General features: G+C 40.3%; 1 long non-coding RNA gene across 1 annotated transcript; it reads left to right on the plus strand.

Annotated features, from left to right (window-relative positions):
• The first annotated feature begins 3554 nt into the window (after positions 1-3554).
• Positions 3555-5639, plus strand: LOC127017189 (uncharacterized). Its single transcript, XR_007766547.1, has 3 exons — positions 3555-3891; positions 5015-5147; positions 5276-5639. It is a non-coding gene; the product is annotated as an uncharacterized LOC127017189 (long non-coding RNA).
• The last annotated feature ends 231 nt before the right edge of the window (positions 5640-5870 follow it).

A 5870-nucleotide genomic window follows, 5' to 3' on the forward strand; every position in this document is an offset into this window, starting at 1 on the left:
AAATCAAGTTTGGGCAATCCATAATGTCTATATACAGGTATGTTTAGTAAATACTCATACAGCAGTTTAAGCATTTGGCCACTGATACAGCATATTGTTTTAAGGCGACATATGTTATCGTCCCAAATGGCACGTCCCCTGACACTGCCTGTCTGAACATGTCTCGGATGGGGAAAGGAGAGGACCTTCTGTCACGACGGGGTGACGTGACAAGCATCACATCGTGTGGGCTGGGATGATGACTCAGGGCACAACGGGAGGACCCTTCCTGGCTTTGCTGAAATTGCGTGGGGAGAGGATCTACCTGGATCTATCCAGCTGGAGGACGGGAGCCTGAAGCCACTTTCCGTCTCTGCATCCAGGATCCTGGCCTTAACAGGCCATGAAGATTCAATTGCCTGATATTCTACAAATGAGCCTATCAAAGGTAATTCTATACTGGCTAGATAGTAAAAAGAAAGTTTGTTAGCCCTGCCTTGTTCAGTTTTGCAGGTGAATAAGGGCAGGCTTTTTTACTCTGATATCGTAATTTATACTTTGTGTAAGATGCTTCATTTTGGCATAGTTCTTATGAGAGTTAAATACTAAATTCCTCTGAGAGGTATATAATTTTTTTAAAATGATACCTATTTTTATATATAGAGAAAATCTATGCAAACAGCACACGCATTTGAACAAGGTAAGTAACACTTGCTTTTCCATAGTATTTGTGACTGACACACACCTCTGAATCTTCTTAGGTCGTCTGCACTTACCCAGCTTTGTCCTTAGCAAAAAGCGTGGTAACTGATCTACTTCTCTGATTATTTCTGAATGTTTATGGATGACTTCTGATTTTCAGTTTTATTACTACCTAGATACAGTAAAGAACAACGGTAAGTCTTACCTTATCTGTACTACATTTGATAGTGGATAATGGATCTGTTGTCCAAAAAGCCAAACAGGACTGGAAGAGGAGATGCAGAAGAGGATGCCGATCCATCCAGTCTGTAAGAAAAGGACTGTTAACGTACAATCTACTGAACACAATAGTGTGACTTCATTTCTTTATTCTACACTAAGATCTGGTGGCTCCAACTTAAAAAAAAAACCATAAAAGTAGCAAGAATCCAGATATAGATGGCAATTACAGAAAGCATGGAGAGACTTTATACAAGAAAAAACGTTAAGAGACTGGAATTACTTAGTTTAAAAAATAGATGTGTGCACAAAATAACAAATTCTGTAAAACAACGTAGTTGGTCGCAAGAGTTGGGGAATGTTCAGCGAAAGCCAGTGGTACTATATTTAAATTCCAGTTTTTCTTTCTTGTGTTCTATTTTATTATTCTCATTCATTTAAATTAGTTCAGACAGTAAATCTGATTGATTGAAGGCTTTCAGTGAATGAGGGCTCAAGGTGAAGCAGAGGCGCATAAGTACAATGTCTGCTCACACCCAACAATAAAAATGAGGAGATTCATTATTTAAAAATGACATTTGTAGCTGGAAGAAGCTGTGGTGATGTGGAGGGACGGCTGTGCGGTGGTGCAGCCATTTTGACGCGCGCTCAGGAGCGAGCACAGCTCTGGGGAGGAGGAGGAGGAGGGCGACCACCCGTACCTCGGCTCTGGACTAAAACGTAGCCTTCCTTCAGGGCTTCAGAGCAGATTAAGCAAGATGTCTTTGATACTAATCTGCAAAAATTCTTGGGCCGCTTTACACACATCACGAAGCCAATTCTATTTCTGTTGCTTGTTGTGTCTGGTAAATGAGTGCCAGTGGAGCAATATAACCAACCAGTGTGATAACTGTAGAGGTACCAGTGGAAGATGTGATCTGGAAGGTCATGATTATGCATAATACTCATGACAGGCCAAGTACAGCCAAGTTCTTAAAATAAACTATTGCGTAACTGTGTCATTATGCATGTAACCTGAGGAGGAAATTAATTAACCATTGAAATCAGAACATGCATATCACAAATCACAAGTTTATCAGAAGAAAAAAGAAAGACATTCCAACTTCTGATAGAGGAAAATTAGAGTTTATTGTTTAAAGTTTGCGATATAATAATTTTTGCTTGTATACTAATTTATAGAAGAATTCTTTTCTTCAACATGAACAAGGTAAGGAGGGGAAGTTAAGGAAGACTTTTTTTCTCTCTCTTTTTTTTTTTTAATAGCAAGAAACTTGCAACAAATGACTCCATGGTAATTCACCTATAATGGAAAAGGAACAGCTTTATTTCCTTATCAGTCATTAATTTAAAAAAGTATTTTATCTGGGAGTGCAGGGAACCTAATAAAAATTGACACAAAGTATTTATATTTAAATGGCTTATTATTTTAAAGGGCACAATAATCTTACATCAGGAGATATTAATGTATTTTACACCTCTTCCAGATCTGTGTCTGACTGGTGCTTTTAATGACTTTTATTATTCTTGAAGGATGTAAAGAATGGCTGGAGAAATCTATTCACAGTCACAGGAAAAAAATTTCTGCATTAATTTAACTTTGTGTTGGTTTAAGCTTAATAAGCTGGCTTCTTAAGGCCAGCTGATAACCCATTTCTGAATAGAAGGGGGAAAATAGTTACTGAAGTATGGAAGCGAAGTACAAAAATGGGATAAAGATGTTAAAACATCCCCCCCCCAAAAGAGCTTAGGAAGTCAGACTTTGAGAGTATTGAACAGAGCATAGAGAAGGATTGGAAATTCAGTGATGAAGATCTTATGGGCAGGACCATTTAAGAGAGCGAGGTGTTTGAGATCTTATCTGTAAGCAAACACATTCTTCAAGATTATTTAAAAGATTTAATTTGGCCATGAAAGTGCTTTTTATGGGTTTTAGTAAATGTGCAAAAAAATTCTAGATAAGATTCCTAGCTAATTTATACAACTTGATCTTTTTGGAAACTTACAAAAATGCCAAGGAATATGTAGGGTTTTTTTAACAAAATATTTCACTTTTTACCTCTTGTACAAGAAATCTGAGTTTGGAGTCTGCCACATTATCGCTTTAGTCCTACCTTGATTTCTGTAATTCAGCTACATGCAGGTTCTGTTTGATCGCAGTTTTAAAAATCTTGTAATAAGTCTAATAATGAAGTCTAATGCTGAACTTGCATTCAAAATTACCAGAATGCACGGAAACCAGGTCATTAATCTAAAACAATGAGAGGTTAAAAAGTCCTTGAAACTTCCTTTGCTGTGAATAAGAAACATGGGTTTCATGCTACCTACTCCTCTCAGCCTACAAAGGGTTAGTTCTCCAGTCTAATATAATTAATAGTCAAACATACCCATGAAAGAAAGTTCCTCAAAGCTGCAAAGTTGTGTCATTTCTATGAAACACAGAGATTTGCTCTTGCTGTACTTACTTTCATATGCTTTTGGAAGGATAAAATGTTACAGACAATATTTCCTAGTATCACATCCCAACTTACCACGTTTTTCAGGCAACTGGTTATAGTTGGGAGTAGGTTCTTTGTCCCAGTTTTCTTAGCTCTTACTCAGCTGAAGCTCCTGAAGGTCATCGTAATTTTTTTTTAAAGGAAGAAGCCTAAAGATCTAGAAACTGGAAATGTATGTAATTATAGATAAAGCTTTGGTAGGACTTAATTCATCAAGCTGAAGTTTTAGACATCACAGTTAAAAAATTGGGGGACTTAGAAATTCATTTGTGCTTTCCTGTTGCCTCCATCAGTATTTATAAAATACTTGAAGGATGCCAAATTTCTCTTGCATCTTAGGCTTGACAAAGAAATATATATGATTCAATTTGATTGTACTTTGAGACACTTCATTTGAAATTTGATGAAGATAGTATGTGTTAATTAGACGCCAGTAAAAATATGGATGCAGAATTACGCACTTCATGCAGAGCAACTGTGGGCTACTGCCACTGACGTAAGTAATCTTCATTTGCACTTTTTGTACGCTGGTCATTGGATTCAATATTGAGTTTTGAATTACAGCAAAAAAGGAATGAAATACTTTTCACTGTTTTTTTTTGCTGCTGTTGTTCACTCTTTGCAAGTTTTTAATTGTAAAAGATGCTGTAGATGGAGTTTTTCTTCTTAGCACTGCTGTCCTATTTTCCCCATGATATCCCCCGGGGATCTAACATGAGTTTAAGTAAGTCCATTTTTTCTCGACTGACAGAACAAATGTTCAGATGCTTTAAAATTTAAGGAGCAAAATGTAGGGATGGGTAAATCAGTTTAGAAGAGGTAGGAAATTCCCATTCAAATCAAATAGCCTTCTTTTTGTTTGTTTGCTTGCTTGCTTGCTTCTGGGTTGTTTTTGTTTGCTTTTAATTTCCTATAATGATGTTACATTTTGAGAGTTCCCAACACCCTTCATTACATCTAAAAGGAAAGACCTCCATGTATCACCAAGGACTTGCAAGTAGTAGGGAGAATTACGTGTGAACTTTGCCAGTGAATGCACTTATGTGCCTAAGACCTTTTGCATGAAAATTATTTTCATGGCACGCAGTTTAATGTTCATTAATATTTATGAGGTAATAGAGTTGCTTTGTGTATATTAAAGAATATTCTCCTTTCCAAGGACGTTTCTTGTTTAAAAAGAGCCATTTTGAGAGCTACCATAGTAAAAAGTTTTGTAACTATACAAAGCAGTTCAGAAAGTCCAAAAGTGAGTTGCTAAAGACATTTACGTGTATGTTCTGTTCTATTTACTTTGAAATGGCTTATATAGAAAAACATATAGTGAGACTCATTGTTTTTAAAGTTCAGCATGTGCCTAAAGGTCATTTTCAGTCATTGTGCCTAAAGGTTGACTCCTTCAAGTGGTCTAGAATCTGTATTCTTGTGTGGAGTAACTTGAAATTTGCACTGAGTGGCATTATTGATTCAAAATTGGTGGTTGATTCAAAATTTGGGTTTGGGGATAAAAAGGGTCAAAGATATGGCATTTTTAGAATGACATTTTACCGAGTACTGGTCCTAACTTTGTTGCATCCATCAAGGACTCAAACGATGGTTCTCGTGTCTCCCAATCCTTTCAGTGGCTTGGCAGTGATCCTAGTTGGAAATGAGAGTTTACCAAAGCGAGCTGTCGGAGATTCAGCCCGGTGCCATGACAAACTGGGGTGCGTTTGGGATTACCTGTCGAGCCGTCGCTGCCCCCCCCGGATGCAGGTGCGTGATGCCTGAGAAGATGTGGAGAAAGGGCAGCAGCACACGCATGCTTGGAGTGCGTGAGATCAGCAAGTCCCATGCATTGCCTGTGTGCTCCCCACTGCATCTGTGTCCCCATCTCCATCCAGGATTTCCCCTCAGCTTGAGATTTGCGGTCCCTGCGCCCACCCAACGCTTGGATCTCCTCATGGGTCGAGCCTGACACCTTCCGTTCCTCGAGGAGAGCAATGTGTCAGTAGAAGTTTCTGACTTCTGGCGTCGGCCGTGATATTCATCCCTACTAGCTGCGGAGTTGGCTGTTGTGTGGTTCTTGCCAGCCAGAGCCCCTCAGCCGGCAGCTGCCCCGTGCCTGTGCCCCTGCCGGCAAGGCGGGCAGCGCCTCGTTGCTCCGAGGAGGACGGTGTGCCGGAGGCAGCCATCGGGTTGACGGTGTTTGGAGCCGTCAGTGCATCCCCTCAGCGCACGCTGTGCGCTGTCAGGGTCAGATGCGGAGGAGGGTGGGGTGGCCAAGATTAAAAATTAAAAGAAAAACCCAAGAAATTTGAGTATGCCAGGACCGGCGCTGGCTGAGGTGGCTGAGCTGCCGGACAGCCCTCCGCGCCACGGGGACTGACCCAGCCCAGCCGAAAATGCAAGTATCCCGGCGGCTCGCCCCTCACCCTGTTGCTTCCGCGGGGCTGTAGCGGCAACCGGGGGCGGGCAGAGGGCAGCGCCGGTGCCGCG

This window comes from Gymnogyps californianus, chromosome 5 (assembly GCF_018139145.2).
Source record: "Gymnogyps californianus isolate 813 chromosome 5, ASM1813914v2, whole genome shotgun sequence".
Taxonomy (NCBI): domain Eukaryota; kingdom Metazoa; phylum Chordata; class Aves; order Accipitriformes; family Cathartidae; genus Gymnogyps; species Gymnogyps californianus.